Here is a 13,662-nt window from a genome sequence, read left to right as displayed (position 1 = left end):
CCCGCTGCCCCCACCTCCTTCCCTAGTACACCACCAACCCCCTCCCCGATCCAAGAACCTTCTCGTTGCCAGATCCATGGCCGTCGCACAGCCCCGGCCGACTACCACCCGCGCCGCCACGCCCAGCATCGTCGAAGCTCCCGTGCGGCCCCCTTGCAACACCCCATCGCCGCGATCCAATCCCCATATCCCCCACCGCCACGCAAGGAAATTACATCTTCAATGGCAGAGGATCTCCACCACCATGAGCTCGCCTATTCTCCCACGCGAGGCTCCGATGGCTCTTTGTCCCGCTCCTCCCCTTCTCACCCACAATTAGGGAGCACCTTCTTTCAATGGAGTGTGCCAGCAGACCCCATCAGGGCGGCCACCTCTTTCGGGTGCCATGGCTGCCACGCAGCCAACACGGATGCGACCTCGATCTGGGGTACCTCCACCACCCACTATCGCGGCCTCGAGCAGCTTCGACCGGGTGGATTTGGCACTGCAGTCCACATCGCCCAGAGGCGTGCACCACTTCCTCTTCTCCGTGCAGTCCTCCTAGCCGTCCCGGAGGGCGTTAGGGGCCAAATCCACCTCGACGAGCTCCCTCCCATGCCTCTGCACCCACTCCTCTTCCACCTCCCCTCCTCTGCCCAGAAACACCACGGTCAGTGCCGCGTCGGGCCCCCGCGAGCCAGATCTGGCCATGGTTGGCGACCTCCCCGCATGTAGTCAAGATTTCGGGGGCGTACAGTGATGTGCGTGCAAATCAGTTCTGCTGCAAGTGTGTTGTAGTTGACTTTTTTCTTCAAAAAAATTGTTTGCTGCAAGTCCAAATTCGAGGGAGTGCAGTGCTGTGCGTGCAAATCACAAGCGGCTGCCTTCCCCGACAACCAACGCCTCATGCAAAAACCACGGCCATGGCGCTCCTTCCCCTCCCCTTCTGTGACACGCGAGGCATGCAGTGCGTGCGGCGATGCCGTGCAGTTTGTCGTGTGCATCCCTTCCATAGTCGTTCCTGTTCAGAGGAAATTTTTGTGTGTTTTAGAGAAAAATTGATGATTAGTTTGTGTGCAGTGCTGGTCGCCTGAGCTTGGATCATCTGCCACTTCCGCTGGACACAGCCTTTGCTCGCCAGCGCGGCGCCACTGAGGCCTGCAAGCATGTAGACCTCGCTTGGCTAGATCCGGTGCTGGGCCTTGCCGAGTGCGGCTCAGTTGGTGCACAAGTGCAGTCATTTTCTTTTTTTGCGTGGATGCTACATGTACTCGTTTAAGTTTTGTCGATTCACCTGTTGCTATTACTATATGAGCAGGAAAAGTACTTCTTGGAGCTCCCATGGTGCTCGCATGACACGCCCGTGCCACTCACTTGCCTCGCATGGTGATACATGGTGCGGTTTAGATCGTAGCATGTGGTTTGGAGGATATGAGCATGCAGTGCAAAAATGATGCATTTTGTGTTTTGAGGATTTTATGTATAAAATTTACAAAGGCCCATTTGAATGCAGATCGTGACAAGACATGTGTTCAGAAATGCATTTTGGAGCATGTGCACATGCAGTGCGGACGATGCTTTTTGTACATGAGGATTTTAAGTATAAAAGTTATATGGACTAATTTGATTGTAGATCATTGCGAAACATGGCACTGTTTAGAGTTCAACATGTAGTTTGGAGCTCGTGGACATGCAGTACAAATGGTGTTTTTTTGTGTTTAATGATTTTTTATATGAAAGTTAAAGGTGGATTTATAAAAGTGAAGAAAACTACAATGCAGTGCACTTCGGGGGACTCCACGGTCCACTTCTCATAAAAAGAAAAGATGTTTCCCAATTCATGAAGTACGCTTTGGCTCTTTTTTCTTGTTTAGACTAAAAAATGACGATGTATGAAAAAACCATGTAGTTTCTTACTCTCGACCACGCAATCATGAAAAAAATGCATTTAAAAAATCATGCAAATACGTTGCATTTTGGTCTTGAAAAAAGTCCACTAGGAAGGATTTTTAAGTACAGTCCATTTTAAACAAAATGAAATTTCTATAGCAGCTCATTACACCTATGTATGAAGTGTAATTTGTTTGTGTGTCTCAAAAATCAGTCGACTACATTACTACATTAACACGTGCAGTGCGTTTGGTTCTCGGATGTGGTTCACTTTTGAGAGTGATGGTGTTCACTTGCGTCCACCATGAAAGTATGGTTTTTTTAAACGAAACAAAAAGATAGCAATGAGGTTCCCTTCAACATGTGTGGCGGTTCATTTCCCTCATCTCTGCGGTGCACTCTCGTTCATAAAAAACTTGGAAAAAAAGACAACAAAAACTCGTTTGAGAAAATGTACGTCCGACAACGGAAATAATGAAGTTCACTTGACTCTCTGATGCAGTGCGATTTTAAGTTTGAAGCAGTGCGTTCTTCTGTCCGACGATGATTTTGGTGTCATGAAAAAACAGAGTGTCCGCTTTTTGCTAATTTTAAAACAGCACTTAAACCATACGGAATTACAGAGTGTGTTCTACATGAAAAAGTTGCATCTTGTCGATATCTTTCCAACGGCATATCATTTGAATCATTTCGACAACCGGTTTGTAAAAATTTCAAAAAAACGGCCGCTGCCACTCGTCCTCCGCCGCACGATTTTCAAAATTAACTTAAAACCGTAAGGAATCTCAAAACCATTCCTACATATGAAAGTTGCGCCTTGTCCATAGCTTTCCAAAAACGTATTACACGCCTCGTTTCGACAAATGGTTCAAAAACTAGAGCGAAAACAGTACCGAAAATTTGAAATTTTTTGAAAAACACAATTCCGCGATTTAGTAAATTTGAAACTGCTCTTAAACCATAATGAATTAGAGAAAGATTTATATATGAAAATGATGCGCCTCGACGATATCTATCCAACGGCGTATCATTTGCTTCATTCCGACAGGCGGTTTAGAAAAAACGAGAAAAAACGCTCGCTGCCACTCGTCATCCGCCGCACTATTTTCAAAACTGCTCTTAAACCATGTGGAATCTCGAAAAGTGTTCAACATGTCGAAGTTGCGCCTAATCCATAGCTTTTCAATGGTATATTATACGCCTCATTCTGATAAACGGTTAAAAAATTAGAACGAAAACAGTACCAAAAAAATACCGCGTGCAATTTTTTCGACAGGAAGTTCACTAGCCTCTATTGCAGTGCTCGTCGTCAAAATGATGCAGTGCGCTTTTGTTGAGCGTGCAGTACCGAAGTGGTGTGCAAAATAGTTATTCTGCTAATATTAGCAGAATAGACCGTCTGTATATATATATATATATATATATATATATATATATATATATATATATATTCCAATCAAGATGAACTAGATGCATAGGATAAAACTTTTGATGAAATTACAATTTCAATCAATTCCAATTCCAAGCTACAATATCATCAAATAGCCCATACTATTTCAACGCTTTTCCCCCGAAAGATAAAGGGAAAACCTTCTTCTTAACTTCATATCCGGGTAAACTTGTAATACGTCTCTGTTGTATCTACTTTTCCTAACGCTTTTCCTCTTGTTTTGGACTCTAATTTGCATGATTTGAATGAAACTAACCCAGACTGACGCTATTTTTAGCATAACTACCATGGTGTTGTTATTGTGCAGAAATAGAAGTTCTCAAAATGGAATGAAACTTTGCGAGGAATTTTTATACAATAAAAGAGAATTTCTGGAGCCAAGAACCACTAGAGGGGGGCACCTAGGTGGACACAACCCACTACGGTGTGCCACCCCCTCCAGGCGCGCCCCGGTGGGTTGTCCCCACCTGGTGGCCCCGCAGACCCTGAAACCAACACTATAAAATCCTATTTTTTAGAAAAAATCAGGGAGAAAGAATTATCGCGTTTCACAAGACGGAGCCGCCGCCGTCTCATGTTCTTCATCGGGAGGCCAAATCTGGAGTCCGTTTGGGGCTCCGAAGAGCGGGATCTTCGATCTTCGTCATCACCAACACTTCTCCATTGCCAATTCCATGATGCTCCCCACCGGGAGTGAGTAATTCATTCGTAGGCTCGCTGGTTGGTGAGGAGTTGGATGAGATTCATCATGTAATCGATTTAGTTTTGTTAGGGCCTGATCCCTAATATCCATTATGTTCTGAGATTGATGTTGCTATGACTTTGCCAAGCTTAATGCTTGTCACTTTGGGCCCGTGTGCCATGATTTCAGATCTGAACCATTTATGTTATCACCATTATATTCATGTTCTAGATGTGATCTTGCAAGTTATAGTCACCTACTACGTGTTATGATCCGGCAACCCCGAAGTGACAATAGTCTGGACCACTCCTGATGGTCACCGTAGTTTGAGGAGTTCATGTATTCAACGTGTGCTAATGCTTTGTTCTGGATCTCTATTAAAAGGAGGCCTTAATATCCATTACTTTCCAATAGGACTCCGCTGCCACGAGAGGGTAGGACAAAAGATGCCATGCAAGTTCTTTCCATAAGCATGTATGACTATTTACGGAATACATGCCTACATTATATTTATGAAGCGGAGCTAGTGCTGTATCACCCTAGGTTATGACTGTCTCATGATGGATATCATCCAACGAATCACCAATCCAATGCCTACGAATTTACCTTATATTGTTCTTGCTAAGTTACTACTACTGCTACTGCTATTGTTACTGCTGCAAAATCACCGATATCACTATTATTGTTACTATTGTTGTTGCTACTATTATCAAAACTATCATATTACTGTGCTACTGATCACTTTGCTGCAGATAATTAATCTCCAGGTGTAGTTGAATTGACAACTCAAATGCTAATACTTACAAATATTCTTTGGCTCCGCTTGTGTCGAATCTATAAATTTGGGTTGAATACTCTACCCTCGAAAGCTGTGGGTTATCAAGACCTTTTTCTGGCGCCGTTGCCGGGGAGCATAGTTATATTTGTTGAGTCACTTGGGATTATTATCATATTATCACTATGAAGAATCTGAAGGATGCTAAGACTAAGATTTTTCCCTCTAAGACAAGGGGAGGTAAGGAACTGCCATCCAGCTCCACTTTAGATTCACCTTCTGTTATAAGTAAACTTGCAACACCACCACATGCTATTAATTTTGATATGCCACAAGTTGTTGATGATGCTACTTCTGCTATGAATGCTACTCATGATGATGCTAGTACCTTGCTTGATGATGTGTACCACTAGGTGAATTTCTTGATGAACAAATTGCTAGAGTAAGATAGCATGATATTGTTGAAACTGATGAGGAGCTTGAAACTGAAAATCTTGAAACACCTACTAGAACTAGCCCTCCTAGATATGAATTGCCAAAGGTACCGGAAGGTTATGTTATTGGTGAGGAGGAAACTAGAGATATTCTTGCTTGTAAGGATAGAGATGATCTAGAAAAATTATTATGCAAGTATAAAGAAAGATCTCTGAATGCTATAATGAAATGTGATCCTAAGTTTGCTACTTCACCTATCTTTATTGAGGATAAGGATTATGAATTCTCTGCCGATCCAAAGTTAATTACTTTGGTTGAATCTGATCCTTTCCATGGTTATGAAACTGAAACTGTTGTGGCACATCTTACTAAGTTGAATGACATAGCCACCCTTTTTGCTCATGATGAGAAGATTCGCTATTACTATATCATCAAATTATTTCTATTCTCATTAAAGGATGATGCTAAAGCGTGGTAGAATACGCTTCCTCCTGGTTGTGTGCGTAGTCCCCAGGATATGATTTATTACTTCTCTGAAAAATATTTCCCTGCTCATAAGAAACAAGCTGCCTCGCAGGAAATATTTAACTTTGTGCAAATTGAAGAAGAGAGTCTCCCACAAGCTTGGGGGAGGCTTCTCCAATTGCTTAATGCTTTGCCTGATCATCCTCTTAAGAAAAATGAAATACTTGATATCTTCTATAATGGACTAACCGATGCTAGTTGTGTTTTCAGAGAATGAACTATTGGGCAAGCTGAAGAATTATTGAATAACATATTGAAAAATTATGATGATTGGACTCCTCCTGAAACGCCTATTGAACCCACTCCGAAGAAGAGGGGTATCTTATATCTCAGTCCTGAAGAAATGCAAGAGGCAAAGAAATCTATGAAGGAAAAAGGTATTGAAGCAGAGGTTGTTCAAAAATTACCACCTATTGAAGAAATACATGGGCTTGAAGCACCACCACCACCTAAGGTGGTAGAGGTAAAACCTTTAATGAAATTCAATGATAGCCATGATCCTCGTAATAAACATCCTAGTCAATGCCTTTATGAGTTTGACAATTACATTAGAAAGCAAGATCACTTCAATGCAAATGTTATGGAACAATTGAAATACAACTTTGATATGATTGCTCGCTTAAGTGACTTGTTATTTAGAATCTCAAATTATGTTAGAGGTGTAGGAAATCATGCCTCTATGGTTCAAACTCAATTAGAACAAGTTGCTAAATCCCAAAGAGAATTGCTTGATGAAATGAACAATAATATAAGTGACTTTGTTGTTGGAGTAGCAACTAGAGGAGGTAAAATGACTCAAGAACCACTTTATCTAGAGGGACACTGAGGGAGTCCTGGATTAGGGGGTGTCCGGATGGCCGAACTATGACCTTCGGCCGGACTCCCGGACTATGAAGATACAAGATTGAAGACTCCGTCCCGTGTCCGGATGGGACTTTCCTTGGCGTGGAAGGCAAGCTTGGCGATACGATATGAAGATCTCCTCCCATTGTAACCGACTCTGTGTAACCCTAGCCCTCTCCGGTGTCTATATAAACCGGAGAGTTTTAGTCCGTAGGACGAACAACAATCATACCATAGGCTAGCTTCTAGGGTTTAGCCTCTCTGATCTTGTGGTAGATCCACTCTTGTACTGCCCATATCATCAATATTAATCAAGCAGGAGTAGGGGTTTACTTCCATCGAGAGGGCCCGAACCTGGGTAAAAACATCGTGTCCCTTGTCTCCTGTTACCATCCGCCTAGACGCACAGTTCGGGACCCCCTACCCGAGATCCGCCGGTTTTGACACCGACATTGGTGCTTTCATTGAGAGTTCCTCTGTGTCGTCACCTTTAGGCCCGATGGTTTCTTCGATCATCAACCACGACGCGGTCCAGGGTGAGACTTTCCTCCCCGGACAGATCTTCGTATTCGGCGGCTTCGCACTGCGGGCCAACTCGCTTGGCCATCTGGAGCAGATCAAAAGCTATGCCCCTGGCCATCAGGTCAGGTTTGGAAGCCTAAACTACACGGCCGACATCCGCGGGGACTTGATCTTCGACGAATTCGAGCCACAACCGAGCGTGCCGCACTGTCTCGATGGGCATGATCTAGCTGTGCCGCCGGACAGCGCCCAGAGCGCCACTCAGGTGTCCGCTCCGACCATTAGCCCGGAGCCGACTACGCTAACCAGGGACGGACGGTTAGACGCCGCCCCAGGAGCCGTAATCTCTACGGCGATAGAACCAAATACCAGCCTAGTCCTTTGCAAGGCCTGTGACTCCAAGGTGTCGGACTCCGTTCAGGACTCCAAATCTTCCGCACCCCTTCCGATCGAACCCGATTGGGCTCCGATCATGGAATTCACCGCCGCGGACGTCTTTCAGCACTCGCCCTTTGGCGATATCCTGAATTCACTTAAGTCTCTCTCTTTGTCAGGAGAGCCCTGGCCGGATTACGGTCAACATGGTTGGGATGCGGACGATGAACAAATTCGAGGCCCCCCCACCACCCACCTCGTAGCCACTGTCGACGATTTAACCGACATGCTCGACTTTGACTCCGAAGACATCGACGGTATGGACGACGATGAAGGAGACGACCAAGAACCAGCACCTATAGGGAACTGGAAAGCCACCTCGTCATATGACATATACATGGTGGACACCCCCAATGCAGGGGATGGCGAGGAAAAAACGAAGGATGACCCCTCCAAGAAGCAACCCAAGCGCCGACGTCAGCGGCGCCGCTCTAAGTCCCGCCAAAGCAAAAACGGTGATTCCGGCACCGGAGATAACAACACGTCGGACAGTGCCAAAGATAACCCCCTCCGGCAGGATTCAGTGCAGGAGGACGAAGGAGCCAGCCCTCATGAGAGAGCGGCCGACAGAGAGGTTGAGGATGACAACTAAATGCCTCCCTCCGAAGATGAGGCAAGCCTCGACGACGACAAATTCGTCATGCTAGAGGATCCCGTCGAACAAGAGAGTTTCAAACACAGGCTTATGGCCACGGCAAGCAGCCTCAAGAAAAAAGAGCAGCAGCTTAGAGCTGACCAAGACTTGCTAGCTGACAGATGGACCGAAGTCCTGGCGGCCGAAGAGTATAAACTCGAATGCCCCTCCAAGAGCTACCCAAAGCGCAGGCTGCTACCCCAACTTGAGGAGGAATCAACTAAACCCACATCACCAGCGTACGATGCGCCCGATCGGCCACCCCGTGGCTGCGATAGAGAGGCCTTCAGGCCCTCGAACCAAGCCGCACCCCGGCACCGCTCAAAACATACCAGAGTACGGGGAGACGCAATAGACCTGCGAAACATATTGGAGAATAAGGCAAGGCAAACAAGATCGATCTACAGATCGCATGGGCGCCCCGCTTCACGTGACGCTAGCCGTCACGCCAGACATGATAAGTACGGCCAGGCCGAATACAACAGACTAAGCTCATCCAAGCTGCGTCGTGATATAGCCCAGTACAGGGGAGCCGCACACCCACTATGCTTCACAGACGAAGTAATGGATCATCAAATCCCCGAGGGCTTTAAACCCGTAAACATCGAATCATACGATGGCACAATAGATCCTGTGGTATGGATCGAGGATTACCTCCTTCATATCCACATGGCCCGTGGTGATGATCTACACACCATCAAATACCTCCCGCTCAAGCTTAAAGGACCAGCTCGACATTGGCTTAACAGCCTGCCAGCAGAGTCAATTAGTTGTTGGGAGGACCTGGAATCCGCATTCCTTGACAACTTCCAGGGCACTTATGTGTGACCACCAGACGCCGATGACCTAAGCCACATAATCCAGCAGCCATAGGAATCGGCCAGACAATTCTGGACACGGTTCCTAACCAAGAAAAATCAAATAGTCAACTATCCGGACGCCGAGGCCCTTGCACCCTTCAGGCACAACATCCGAGACGAATGGCTTGCCCGGCACCTAGGATAGGAAAAGCCGAAATCTATGGCAGCCCTCACGACACTCATGACCCGCTTTTGTGCGGGAGAAAACAGCTGGCTAGCTCGTAGCAATAACATAACCAAGAGCCCTGGCAATTTGGATACCAAGGACAACAATGGCAGGTCACGTCGCAACAAGCATAAGCGCCGCATTAACGGCGACAATACTGAAGATACGGCAGTCAATGCCGGATTCAGAGGCTCTAAACCCGGTCAGCGGAAGAAGCCATTCAAAAGAAACCCTCCGGGCCCATCCAGCTTAGACCGGATACTCGATCGCTCGTGCCAGATACACGGCACCCCCGAACAGCTAGCCAACCACACCAACAGGGATTGTTGGGTGTTCAAGCAGGCAGGCAAGTTAAGTGCCGAAACCAGAGACAAGGGGCTGCATAGCGATGACGAGGAGGAGCCCCGGCCGCCGAACAACAGAGGACAGAAGGGATCCTCCCGCAAGTTCGGATGGTGAACATGATATATGCAACCCACATCCCCAAAAGGGAGCGGAAGCGTGCTCTCAAGGATGTCTATGCATTGGAGCCAGTCGCCCCAAAGTTCAACCCGTGGTCCTCCTGCCCGATCACTTTTGATCGAAGGGACCACCCCACTAGCATCCGTCACGGCGGATTCGCCGCATTGGTCCTAGACCCAATTATCGACGGATTTCACCTCACCAGAGTCCTAATGCATGGCGGCAGCAGCCTGAACCTGCTTTATCATGATACAGTGCGAAAAATGGGCATCAATCCCTCAAGGATTAAACCCACAAAGACAACCTTTAAAGGCGTCATACCAGGTGTAGAAGCCAGCTATACAGACTCGGTTACACTCGAAGTGGTCTTCGGATCCCCAGATAATTTCCGAAGCGAAGAGTTAATCTTTGACATAGTCCCATTCCGGAGTGGCTATCATGCCCTACTCGGATGAACCGCATTTGCAAAATTCAACGCGGTGCCGCACTACGCATATCTCAAGCTCAAGATGCCAGGACCTCGCGGAGTCATCATGGTAAATGGAAACACCGAACGCTCTCTCCGAACGGAGGAACACACGGCGGCCCTGGCGGCAGAAGTACAGAGTAGCCTCTCAAGGCAATTCTCCAATCCAGGTGTCAAACGTCCGGACAACGTCAAGCGAGCCTGAAGTAACCTACAACAAATCCGGCTGGCAAGTTCCGAGCAAGCATAGCAGTGCGGCCCCAACCCCAGCCCTCGCCAAATGGTGATATCGGTACCATGCATACATAATTATGCCTTAGAGATACCATGGGCATAAGGGGAGGGGCACAACTACGGCACGCCCAGAATGCGGCTCAACCACACTAAGGGGCTCCCTATTCCGCCGTTTCCTTTTTACACACTTTCAGGACCCAACTATTCGGAAGGCCTGTCCGGCAATACACTCGCCGAACACACGATGCAACAGCCAGGGAGAGAACAAGCCGCGTCAAATGTCCAGGTGGTCTCTATAACGAGCTTAATACCTGTTTTACTTAAAATCCCGCAGCTTGCCCCTGGAGGGGAACATGTCAAATAATCCCATCTCTTGCTTATCGCACTACTTGTATCGTTCTGCTTTCGTAGCAGCCCTTTTTAAATAAACAATGCATAGCTCTTATCTATTATTGTACTCCTTTATTTTTTATATATACAAATATGTTCAGTCATGACATTCTGCAACCGTACACTTTGGTATAGCCAATACACCAGGGGCTTAAGCACCCCATAACATGGTGTGAGAAGACCGAACACTCTCATGAGTGCGGCACCGCAAACTTATAGCACTATATGCATCGGCTCCGAATCATGTCTTTGGTCAATAGTTGGGTTTGCCCGACTCCCATGTTTTGGTACCTTACGTTTCGCAATGTTGGCTAAGGTAGCGCTGGGAGAACTACTGCGATTGTGCCCCAGTTGAGCTGGGTTAACACTTAAGTAGAGAAAGCTAAAACTGACCTTCATGATAGTGCGAGAGACCGGTCGCTGTTCGCGAGGTTTTTCGAGTCCTTAAAGACTTATGCCGCTTAGAGCGCGGAACCGGACTTATCCGGCCTAGGCATGGATAGCGCCCCGAACTCGTTCTTCCGAATACTAGGGGCTTCGCCGAAATTTAAAATTATAGAATTCTATGTCCAAGTGAGAGTGATAAAGCACTATAAGTCTGACGGCCTAGTTCGTTGTGCTGAGGGCCTCCCTAGATGGACCCAAGAATGGGAACAAGAGCGCTCAGGTTTATCCCGAACACCCCAGCACTCGTGGCATGAGGGTCGAAGCCGATGACTTGCATCTCTCAGATTCGATAAACGGCCGCACAAAAGGTAATATTTTAAATTAACAAGCGTTGCTTAACGCATATGAACAAAGTTTTCAGTGTACAGGATAATAGATGCGAGTCTACTCAAAAATTACATCTTTGGAGCATTCGTCCGCTATACGGCGAGCACCCTTCAGGACGCACTTATAATACATCTCGGGCGTGCGATACTCCTTGCCCGGCGGTGGCGCGTCCGTCAAAAGCTTCTCAGCGTCCAGCTTGCCCCAGTGCACTTTAGCACGGGCAAGGGCCCGATGGGCACCTTCGATACAGACGGAGCGCTTGACGACCTCAATCCACGGACACGCGTCCACCAGCCACCGCACCAGACCGAAGTAGCTCCTAGGCATGGCTTCTCCAGGCCACAGCCGAGCTATGAGGCCCTTCATGGCCTATTCGGCCACCTTGTCGAGCTCGGCCAGCTGCTTCAGCTGGTCGCTCAGGGGCACCGGATGTTCGGCCTTAGCATACTGACACCAGAACAACTTTTCCGTCGAGCTCCCCTCTTTGGCTCGGTAGTATGCGGCTGCATCAGGCACACTACGGGGAAGATCGACGAATGCTCCTAGAGAGCTCCGGATTCGGGTAAGTAGCAGATAATTAACTTTTATATTCTTGCTTTGCATAAAGAATGCCTTACCTGCCGCTATCTTCTTCATCGCCTCGATCTCCTGGACGGCCTTCTGGGCTTCGGCCTTAGCGTTTTTGTCACTCTCAAGAGCCAAGGCGAGCTCGGACTCTCGAGTCTTCGAGTCATGCTCCAAACTCTCGTGTTTTTCCACGAGAGCCTGGAGATCTTGCCGCACCTGCACCTCCGGCTTCTCTCGCTCGGTGCGCTCCAAGGACGCACTGTTCTCGGCCTTGGACACCGCCTCCTTCAGGGTCTCCGCCTCGGTCGTGGCCCCTGCAACGTTTATGTTGGTCCTGTCATTATTTGCAACCAAGTATTTCTATATACATTTACATGCGGTACTACGTACCCTCTTTATCCTCGAGCTAGTTCTTGGCACGGCCGAGCTCGCTCTCGGACCGCTCGAGGCTTTCCTTCAATACATTGACCTCCGCAGTCAGTGCGGCAGAGGTCAGCAGCGTAGCCCGCATTCCCATATTGACATATTATTCTTAGACCCCTGCGTATATCTTTTTAGATCCTCAGCTCGGCTTTTCTTTCCAAACACCGAACTGAGCATCAGGGGCTACTTTTTATGCGGTAACATTTTTATATGTTTTTGAACACATACCTCAAAGCCTATTAACAGGCTTGTACAGGCTTCTAACAGCCCGCTCTTGGCGGACTGAACCTTCTGAATCACCAAACTCATAACAGCGCGGTGTTCCTCATCGATGGAGGCACCGTTAAGCACCTCCAGCAAATTGTCCGGCGCCTCCGGATGGACGGAGGTCGCTGATGTCGTAGGCTTGACCTTCTTATGAAGGCGCCGCCTGTCGGACTCTGGAACCATTGATGGTTCCAGAGCAGTGTCCGGCCCGGGGCCGGACTTGGATCCCTCCGGGGCTTTACCCCCTTTGGGCCTGGAGTCCGGGAGGTCGCCTTGCGGCGCCTCCAGGACCACCTCCTCCTAGTTTAGTACCTTTCGGGACTCCACCTCGGTGTCGTTCGTAGGGAGAGGTGAGGAGGCCGTCGGAAGTGAAGCACTATTCACATCCGACGAATCCAAGGAGCCGCTCATCGAATCGTCAAGCTGAGCCTTGGGCGGACTGCATGATCAAATACGGCGTCAGAAAATGCCAAATAATGGAGGGGCGTCGTAAGTTATTCGGATAGCCGGACACATACGATCTTGCCAGGGGCTTGACCCTGGACGACCATTCCTCCCCACCGCCTTCGACACCGGAGGTGTAGTCCGGCAGAAGGGTTTTCCCCTTCTTGGACCCTCCGGCCTCCCTAGTTGGGGCGGCCTTTCTTTTCTTTCCTCCCCCCGTCGGAGGGGGAGAGGCTTCTTCTTCTTCCTCCTCCTCGTCTTCAGAGGCGGAGGGTGCTTCGGGGTTGTTGGGCGATGAACCCGACACCCCCAGGCACCGGGAGCTCTTGCGAGACTCCGTGGCCTTCTTCTTGGCCTTCTTCTCCGGCACCACGTGAGGTGCCGGAACCAGCAGCCTTGTCAATTGGGCGTCCGCTGGGTCTTCTGGTAAGGGAGCCGG

This window comes from Triticum dicoccoides, chromosome 6B, assembly GCF_002162155.2.
Source record: "Triticum dicoccoides isolate Atlit2015 ecotype Zavitan chromosome 6B, WEW_v2.0, whole genome shotgun sequence".
Lineage (NCBI taxonomy): Eukaryota > Viridiplantae > Streptophyta > Magnoliopsida > Poales > Poaceae > Triticum > Triticum dicoccoides.
The sequence above is the reverse complement of the archived record's forward strand: the minus strand, read 5'-3'. Positions refer to the sequence as shown.